A 9,956-nucleotide genomic window follows, 5' to 3' on the forward strand; every position below is an offset into this window, starting at 1 on the left:
TTAAATACCAAATCCTCAGCCCAGCATCAAGTCTGACTATGTTGGACTGGGCATTGAAGATGAAAAGGCAAAGAACAGACCAAACCTGCAGATTGGACACACAAGCCCTGGTGGCTAGGAGAGACCAAAACCACACCACATTTTCTAATCTCATAATCTTTAGACTTTGATTTTTGAACTTTTGGGGTTGGCAATCTGTTTACTCCTACCCCAGTCAACTCAGGACCTCCTCTACTACCTCCCGACAAGTTGTCCTACAGAGAACCCCTTCATAGCTAAACTCTGCACTGCTTGGCGTATGCGTGCCATCTAGATAATCCCCCTAAAATCCATTACCCTATCTTGTACATACCTGTCCCAATGATTGAGGAAAATTCACAGTTGCAGAGGTGGGGTTTGGTTTACTGCTAAGTCATAGGATATGCCCACTGCATCAGTCGTTGTTCCTTAAATATAAATTTCATACCAAGTGGAATAATAGGTTAAATTTTGCCCCCTTGGTCTTAATAGCAGTTCTGCTTCTGACTACAGTAGGGCCAGCCTTTCACCTATTGCCTCTAACTTTTCTGCAGGGATTTCTACACTTGAGGCTACCTCTGATATTAGCTATAGTAGACCTCCTAAAAATGTCTAAAAAATTTCTCCATTACAACAGTTAACTATGATACCTAATTTTTATTTCCATGAACTGTTGCTTGGGTTATGCTCGATAATGCATATAAAACCAGTGTTGCCCCTTTGGTCTAAGTGGTTAGCCAGTATTTGGGGCTTTGCAGGATTGTTTCCATTGGAAGGAGAAATGGATGATATGAGTCAGGTATAACATTTGGTGCAATTCTGTTTATTTACAAAGAATGTACACAGTCCTGTTGCTCTGAAAGTGGTAGAAACAAGCAGCCCCTTGTTGGAGCTTCATTGTAATACATATCAGAAGCCTGGAAGGAATTCTTGGAGTCCATTCTTATCCTCCAGGAAATAGAACTGGCTATAAAAGAAACAAAGCATGGTAAATCATCAGACAGTGATAGATTTTCAATTGAGTTTTAAACAAAAAAATGTCTTAGTATGTTCAAAGGAGACTGTGAGAGATTTGTTCTGAGGCTAAAATGAGTGGCCTCTTCATACCTCCCACAATGCAAGAGGTAATTATATCCAAGCCAGGGAAAGACCCCGCAAACCATAAAAGTTTCAGGCACATTTCACTGATAAATTTGGCAAGAACCTTCACATCTCAAGTTCTGCGGGAGAGGGGGAAGAGAAGAGGGAGTTGTTAATCAAATTATATATAAATCAGGTCAGAGTTACTAATCTTGGCAAGGGACCGACAACCTCGGGGTAATTCATCGCTACAAGTGCAATTTCACAACACTGGAAATAAACTTTTGATAGAATTATCACTAAGTGCTGCAAAAGTCTTCAATAAAGTTGCATCTCTTTACAGTTCTTGAAAGAATGGGATACAGTGATCACTTTAACAACTGGCTTAAACTGCTTTACATTAACCCTACTCCAAGGAGATCACTAATAACTATATTTCAGACCCATTCTCATTAGAAAGAGGAACAAGAGGGCTGCTTGCTATTCCCTCCCTCGTGTTCTCTTACACCGTATTGGAGCTGCTGGCATGTGCAATTCAGGGGTGTGTAGGTATAACAGCTATTAAGCCTTGGTCATATAGAACAAATACTTGTTCTATATAACTAATACACTGATTCTTCTTTCTAGCCCACAAAGGTTTACTCTTCAATTATTAATTAAAAAGACTAACTGAAACAAATCTGAGGTGTTATGGCTAATTAAATTCCCATACTAGCTCTTAGTCAGTGGGATTTCTAATGTCAGCTGGTGGCAGTAAAATATCCAGAAATACTAATCTCTGGAGATTTAGAGGAAATAGTTAAAATCAGTTTTGACCTAATTATCCCAAGTAGCTTCCCATTCACCCAGGTCTTTGGTGATATCTCCCTTGCCCGCTGCATTAAAAACAAACCTGGTAAAAAGTAACATGCTACACAGATAAACAGACGTGCTCAAACTCCCACTCCAAATACCCAAACAATATTTTCAGAAAATCAATGAGATCCCATAAACATTTTTAGGGGAACTGGGAACCACCTGTCATCTCCTTCAAAAGACTTCAGCTAGTAGTTGAATTGGGGAATTTAGAGTCCCAAATCTGAACCAGTACCATAATGCCCTTTATAATAAGCCAGGCCATGCAATGGGCATATGCTATCACAAATAATATGCCTACATGTATGAAATTAAGGGTGTGGCCTTCACCTGTATGGGCCAGGGGCCTGGAGCTGGCTGGCTCTGCAAAATTAGCTCTGCTGGCCACACCTAGGATGGGGGTAGGTTTTTATTAATAAAAACAGCTGGGTATTGAGGAGCTAATTCTCTTATAAAAAGTAGCAGGATGCTGTAGAGAAGTGGCAGGGGGTGTATGGAATAATCAGGGAGATAAACAATACAGGGACTGTTGGGAGTGAATAGATTCCTGCAGGGGACCCTGAGAGTTTGTCTAGACTGCAATAAAACTGCTGCAGGTAGCCCAAGTCAGCTGACTTTGTCTCAAGGGGCTTAGAACATAAGTACGGCAATACTGGGTCAGACCAAAGGTCTATCTAGCCCTGTAGCTTATCTTCTCACAGTGGCCAATGCCAGGTACCCCAGAAGGAATGAATAGAACAGGTAATCATCATTTGATCCATTCCCAACTTCTGGCAAGCAGAGGCTAGGGACACCATCCCTGCCCATCCTGGCTAATAGCCATTGATGGCTCTATCCTCCATGAATTTATCTAGTGGTGGTTTTTGTATTTTTTTTTGTTTTTTTTTGTTTTGTTTTGTTTTGTTTTTTAAACTGTGGCCTTCACAACATCCTTTGGTAAAGAGTTCTACAGGTTGACTGCATTGTGTGAAGAAATACTTCCTTTTTTTGTTTTTAAACCTGCTGCCTATTAATTCCTTGGGCTGCAGAGCTATAAAATTGCAGTGTAGACATTCCAGCTTGGGCTGGAGCCTGAGCTCTGGGACCCTCATCCCTGGGCAGAAGAAAAAGGAAACTGAGGGTATGTCTACACTGCAAACAAAAACCTGTGCTGGCCTGTGCCAGCTGACTTGGCTCCCAGAGCATGGGCTGTGGGGCTGTCTAATAGCAGTGTAGACTTCTGGGCTCAGTCTTCAGCCCAAGCTCTGGGACCCTCCCACCTCTGCCATATGAGGCTCTGGATAGTGTACATATGAAAAAGACCTAATCCCTACCATCCATTGGGCCCATCAGATATTGGTGAGTTTAGCAACCAAACAGAGAGGACTTCCACCCTTCATCTCATTTAGAGGTCCCAAGCTGGTGTCATCCAATGCTAAAATTAGGGGGAAGATGATAATAGGAAAAAAATCTAATGGAATGTACCATACTCCTATATATATCTCCTCATTAATAACGAAGAATGAGATCACACCATTTACTCCTTTCCAACTGCTATACAATCTACCAAGTACTCTAATTTGGCCCAGAGGCCCTTGCAGTGTCTGAAGTGCCAAACCCCTCAAATTTTGTAGAGAGTTATAGTATTTCCCCAGACCAGCATCTACACCATGTGACTTCCTAATGACCCACCAAAGATGTAATGAGGCAAAAATGGAACAAAGAAGTGGTAATAAATATTTCATCACCACAGTGAAACACAGCAACATGAGAGATTGATTCTTTAATCTTAAACCTCCAATTATGTCTTGTTCAACAAAAAATGATCTTTAGGATGCATTGGTCACTTCAAAGACTTTACAAAATTAAAGCTATTCCCAGTAATGGATGTTGGCAGTAAGGGGAAGAAGGAGGTATGCCCTATTGCTTCAGACTTCTGGGATGGCAACAAAACCAGAATTAACATGATTCTAGAAACTTCACTCAACCTCAAAGCAGGTACCTGCATACTGGGTCATATACACAGCAAATGGAGACAATTGCCACTGTACCAAAGGGGCTGGCTGGTTGTGAGATGTTGTTTTACTACATTGGAAAAGTAAATCTCCACCTACACCCTAAAGGCATGAAGGCTGGTATAATAGAGCTAGCTGTAAAGGAGAGGACCACATACAACAATTGGCAAACGCTGGGGAAAAATAGCATACTTGGGATGGTTTTTTCTAGACCTGGTCAACTAAATATCCTTGCAGGAGGCCTGGTTGAAAGGTGTGAGATAAATCCACACTCTTTTCTCCCCCCCCACCCCACCTTTTCCCTCTTGATTTGGGTTTCCTTAATTTTTTAAATCTTTTTGTTTTGATATGTGCCATAAAAATCCACATGTTGGGAATATTGCAGTTAATAAATGGGACTCCAAACACAGTGTAAATGTCTTAGGGGGCAAAACCCCCCAAAACCCTAATGCATAGGGGGGTTTTAACTTATTTTAGATGATGACACCTAGTACATTTTTTGTTTTGTTATAAGAAACAAATGATTGAAAGTTTAATAATTTTTAAAAACCTACAGTAAGGCATAGGTGTGATGGGTTTGGTCACAGAGTTCCCCTTGGGACTGTCACCTGATGTGCTGAAATTACCTCTGAGCCCGTTTTCCCCGTCAACTTGGGACTTCCAGGACCCTGCCTTGTTGAGCCAGACATGCTAGCCTGCTGCAACACAGACCCAGGGTCTGGGCCTGCCACCAAAGCTGCAGACTTTAACTGTAAACAGTGCAGCAGGTTACCTGTCTCCAGCACCCAGTTCCCAATGGGATCTAAACCCCAAATAAACTCATAAATTGTCCACCCTCTATAACACTGATAGAGAGATGTGTAGCTGTTTGCTCCTCCAGCTATTAATCAGTTACTCTGTGTTTATTAAGTATAAAAAGTAGGATTAAAGTGGTTTCAAGTAATAGACAACAAAGTAAGTCATGAAGCAAAATGAAATAGAACACGCAAGTCTAAGTCTAATACATTAAGAAACTGATTACAGGTAATATCTCACCCTCAAAGATGTTCCAATAAGCTTCTTTCACAGACTAGGTTCCTTCCTAGTCTGGGCCCAATCCTTTCCCCTGGTACAATCCTTGTTAGTTCCTGCAGACATCTCAGGTGGTAAGTAGGGTGCGACATTACTGGGACTGTATAGACCATTGTTGCAACCAAGGTCCTGTAGTGGCACTAAATTTGTATGAAGGAGGTCAAATAAGGTGCTTATGACAAGGTTATGATTTGCTGGTTATGATTATGCTATCTGTATGCATGTATCATTTTTATATTAAAAGTTATAAATATTAGCTCTATACTGTCTGTATTTCAAAATTGTGCTATGCTTCTGGGTGACACCCTAGACAATTTGGCATCAGCACTCCCTAGCCTGCGTGATGGCCTATTAAGGACCATCAGCTATACAACTAAGCATTGAGAGAAGGCAAATACACCTTGTGACTCAGCAAGACATGCAGGGACATGCCAATCGACAGAACTCTAAGGTTTTTCCATGCCATGTGCTGGATAGCTTGCCTTTGGAGCAAAGAAAGCAGAGGCCACATGGCAAGAGAATATAAAAGGCTGCTGCAGGTCCTCCATCTTGTCTTCAATCCTGCTTCTTATTTCTGGAGGAACCTTGCTACAAACTGAAGCTCTGAAAAAAGGACTGAATGACCCATCCCAGCTGTAGATGTACTCCAGAGACTTTATTTGCACCTGCAGTTTATTCCATCACTGCTACAAGCTTGAACCAAGAACTTTGACATTACTGTATCTAATTGATTCCATTTAACCAATTCTAGCTCTCATCTATAATTCTTTCTTTTATAAATACACCTTAGATTTTAGATTCTAAAGGATTGGCATCAGTGTGATTTGTGGGTAAGATCTGACTTGTATATTGACCTGGGTCTGGGGCTTGGTTCTTTGGGATTGGGAGAACGTTTTTTCTTTTACTGGGGTATTGGTTTTCATAACCATTCACCCCCATAATGAATAGCACTGGGAAACTGTAGTGTCTAAGGGAATTGCTTATATGACTTATGGTTAGCCAGTGGGGTGAGACCGAAGTCCTCTCTGTTTGGTTGACTGGGTGTGCCTTAATGGTGGAAAACCACTAACCTGGGGCTGTGACTTCCCTGCTCTAAGCAATTTGTTCTGAATTGATACTCTCAGTTGTGTCCCACCAGAGGCAGCATCATTACACAGGGGTTTTCTCATGACTGGCAGCCCCTTTTGTCATGCTTCACTCCTTTTATAGCTTTGGCACAAGGTGGGAACCTTTTGTCTGTGCTTGTCCCCACCCCCATCTCATCAATGGAAAAGTACCAGGATTAAGATGGATTCCAACATCATGTGACATGGTCGCATGTCATTGTAAGACCCCTAGTCTCCATTCCTCCTAGGTTGGCCCACAGGTATGTAGGAAGGTTTGCAGGTAAATAAACAATTTACAACCAATTGTCTGGGTCGCTCAAATAAATTGGTTAGTCTCTAAGGTGCCACAAGTACTCCTTTTCTTTTTGCGAATACAGACTAACACGGCTGTTACTCTGAAACCTATCAAGATTCTAAACCACCATTAAAGACCCACACTTTGCATAATTACAATAGGACTTCAGAGTTATACTTCATATCTCTAGTTTCAGATACAAGAATGATACATGCATACAAATAGGAGGAATATGTTCAGTAATTTATAATATTTATGATACCTTACAAGAGACCTTTTGCATAAAACATATTCCAGTTAAATCATATTCATACTCATAAGCATATTTCAATAAAACATATGGAGTGCAACATCACAATAGGACCATAAAACAAAGAAAACAGGATGATATTAAAGACATTAGGTGGAATGAGATTAGTGGAAATCTTGCCATTTACTTCAATGGGGCCAGAATTTCATACACTTATTTTAGGAATTTTCTTAAAAGAACATAGTTATTATATTTTCTTATTTAAAATCTTGTTTTTCTACCATGTTGTCTAGTAGAACTTTAGAATTTAGATAAAATTGTTCCTTACCTTTCCCTCCATTGGATGTGCATACTAATTTGTTATCATAGGGTTGATTAGGAGCAGGCTGGTAACCATAACTTCAAAAATGTCCCTATATGTGAAGAGCTTTCATTTGCTAATATTGCGAAGAATGTGTGAATTGCCTTGCTCGATCAATCCCTGGAGGGTTATTTTCAAGGTTGAGATCCTTCCCTGAAAGATCATAAGGAATCTCTGAATCCCACCCTGCAGGCAATGGGTTCCTTTCAGCTGCCTCCAATGTATGCATATGCATCAGAGATGCCAAAGGGAAGGACTTTGAACCCGGCTTTGTTATTCACAGTTCACAAATAGCAAATATGAGACATATTATATACAACTAAAACATATAGTCAAGCTGTTTATTAAATATATATTTCACATACTTTCATTGCTATTCAAGTAGTTGTAAAATCACCTTTTGTTGATGACCCCATCTGCCAGTTAGCTGCTGTAAACAGGTCTTCCTAGCTGTCTCATCAGAGTTTTGATTCAAATTATAACATACAATTTGTGGTCCACACAGAGCCCCGCCTCAGTCCATTCCTCTAGTCTTCCACAAGACACCACGTTCTCCTGGTACAACCCAGGAACAGCCTTACATATGCATGCTGAACATATAGACACCTAGTACACTACACAGCTTCACAAGATGGCCTAAAACCACCATGGTGCCTGATATAGGCCATGGGAGGGGAGGCAAGGGAGTGACTATATCATTATTATTCATATTAATAAGTGGGAAAACACAAATGTCCCTCATATTTAAATTAGAGGACTTCTCCCAGCAGCAAGGAGAGGATAAGTAAGGGTAACAAGGCAATTATGCAAATGATACATCATTGAAGGGCTTGTACAGCCCACCTATTTCTAGGGCATCATAATTATGTGTAGTGCTTTTACAGAGAAGAAGTCCTGAATTTCCTACAGAACTTGGCTGTTGTCCTTGCTGTTACCTCCACCAAAGTGCTGCCCCAACCTGTCACTTCACCTGAGATCACCTGGGAAAACAAATTTTCTTTTATATGCATATTTATTTAAATTGATTACAGAATTATTTTAAAAAGTTAATTAAGCATGCCAACACACACAGAAATAAAACATAGCCATCTGAAGAGAAGATGGATGGAAATGATAGCTAGAAGAGGCTCTGCTATTTTATTTTTAGCCTGGGCCCTGTAAACCCTGCTCTTTGGGCTGATAGGGCAGACACTTTCCATTTTTCCTAAAACAAGACAGGAATCCCCCAGTTTGAGGTTTTTTCTTAGTAATTCTCCAGTGTTTGAGTTGAGGTAAAAAGTGAGAAAATATGTTTCTTCTTCGTTCTTCTTCTACCTGAAGTTATTACATCCCCACTTATACTCCCCCCCCACTAACTCCAGCACTGTGTGGGGGGAGTGGTCTGAATGATCTAGAACTATGAGCATATAAAGGAGAGCCAGAAACTCCAGAATGCTAATTCTAACTCTGAAACCTATTTCCTCTGTGGTTTTGGACTAAGTCATTTAACATCTTGTTAATTTCTTTATATCTAAAATAAAGATCATATAACTTACCTACCAACTTGGTAAGTTATGAGGAGTAATTAACTAATGTTTGGAAAGCAAGCTAAAGACTATATTATAGTTGTTTGTTGCGTCTTTCCAGTGGTGCCCACATTGTGCCGAATGCTATCTAAACACAATAGAAGACATATGCCCTGCTCAAAAGAGCTATTAATATTATTTCTCAGTGCAATGTTTGAGATGATTAGTCTCATTTTCCTGGTTGCTGGGTTATGTACAGCTGATAGTAATATGACCAGTAGCAATTTCTGTGCTATAAAAACACTGCTGCAGTTCATACAATACCTTCCAGCACTGGCTCAAATCGTTAAATGAATTTGCGTATATATCATAGAGTCTGCATTGTTTTTTTGGTTTTTTTTTTTGCAATAAACCTTTTAAAATCGAATCTTGTGTATAACAATTTCTACTTTTGTTTTTTGTCTTTTTCTATTTTTTCAGTAAAATATTTTAAAATTCATTAACATAAGAAATGCATAAGCCCGTGTAACTTTGACAAGTGAAACCTATCAAAACCACAGAGTCAGAGTATATAATAATGAATGCATATTGACTGTTGAATAGCAAAAATGATGCTGTTAAAATACTGCAAGCCTTTGCAGAAAAATAATGGCATTAGTGTGACTCTCAGGCTTCTGTAGGAACCATTATACAATGCAAACAGTTAAGAAACTTACACATCTTGAAATCTTTAAATGTCTCCAAGGCAGACTGTTGATTGGTTGTCTTGCTCCCACAGTCTATACATTTAGCTGGAAAAGTTGTTATAATCATCAGAGCCTTTGGGTTACTAGTTGTTGAAAGAATATAGTAATTTTAAAATTTAAGCTTGTTGAATAATTTACCTTTGCTATTAGCATTATGTGCGGCTGTTGCTCAAATGAGAAATGAATACAACTGCTTCCCAGAGCTACCTCTACTACAGACATATCCTCCATTCTGATGTCAGATCTGCACATGAATTAGCACCAGATAATAGAATAAGTTATGCACTTCAGAGCCACACAGCAGTCTCTCTGTCTGGATTCCTGATCTGCATAGACTAAGGGCCTGATCCAAAGCCCACTGAAATCTAATGAAAAGCTATTGACTCTATTGAGCTTTGGATCAGCACTGAGTGAACAATGGAACAAGTTTTCATAGATTGTTTTGCTTGGAGAAAAACTGAAAAATAATTTAATACATTTGATGCCAAATATGTTCACAAATTATTTCACTAGCTCTGTAAAAGGGGTGAATAATGACAACACTTTTATTGAAAAAATATTGTCACATACATTTTTCAATTAATATTATTCATAGAACATTGTTTGGAAAAATGCTGCAAAATTCACTAAATAATTGATAGGCCACATATGCACAGATTATGAGACCTGCTCTAT

The 9,956-nt window shown here is 39.5% G+C and overlaps 1 long non-coding RNA gene across 2 annotated transcripts; it reads right to left on the bottom strand.

The window, feature by feature from the left end:
• Positions 1 to 869: 869 nt before the first annotated feature.
• Positions 870 to 7,990, bottom strand: LOC140908150 (uncharacterized). Of its 2 annotated transcripts, none has more exons than XR_012157781.1 (3): positions 7,428 to 7,990; positions 4,983 to 5,158; positions 870 to 985 (listed from the first exon to the last, which is right to left on the bottom strand). It is a non-coding gene; the product is annotated as an uncharacterized lncRNA (long non-coding RNA). The 2 variants fall into 2 exon arrangements; XR_012157782.1 differs by lacking the exon at positions 7,428 to 7,990 and adding an exon at positions 6,998 to 7,301.
• Positions 7,991 to 9,956: the final 1,966 nt, after the last annotated feature.

This window comes from Lepidochelys kempii, chromosome 3 (assembly GCF_965140265.1).
Source record: "Lepidochelys kempii isolate rLepKem1 chromosome 3, rLepKem1.hap2, whole genome shotgun sequence".
In the NCBI taxonomy this organism is placed as follows: Eukaryota; Metazoa; Chordata; order Testudines; family Cheloniidae; genus Lepidochelys; species Lepidochelys kempii.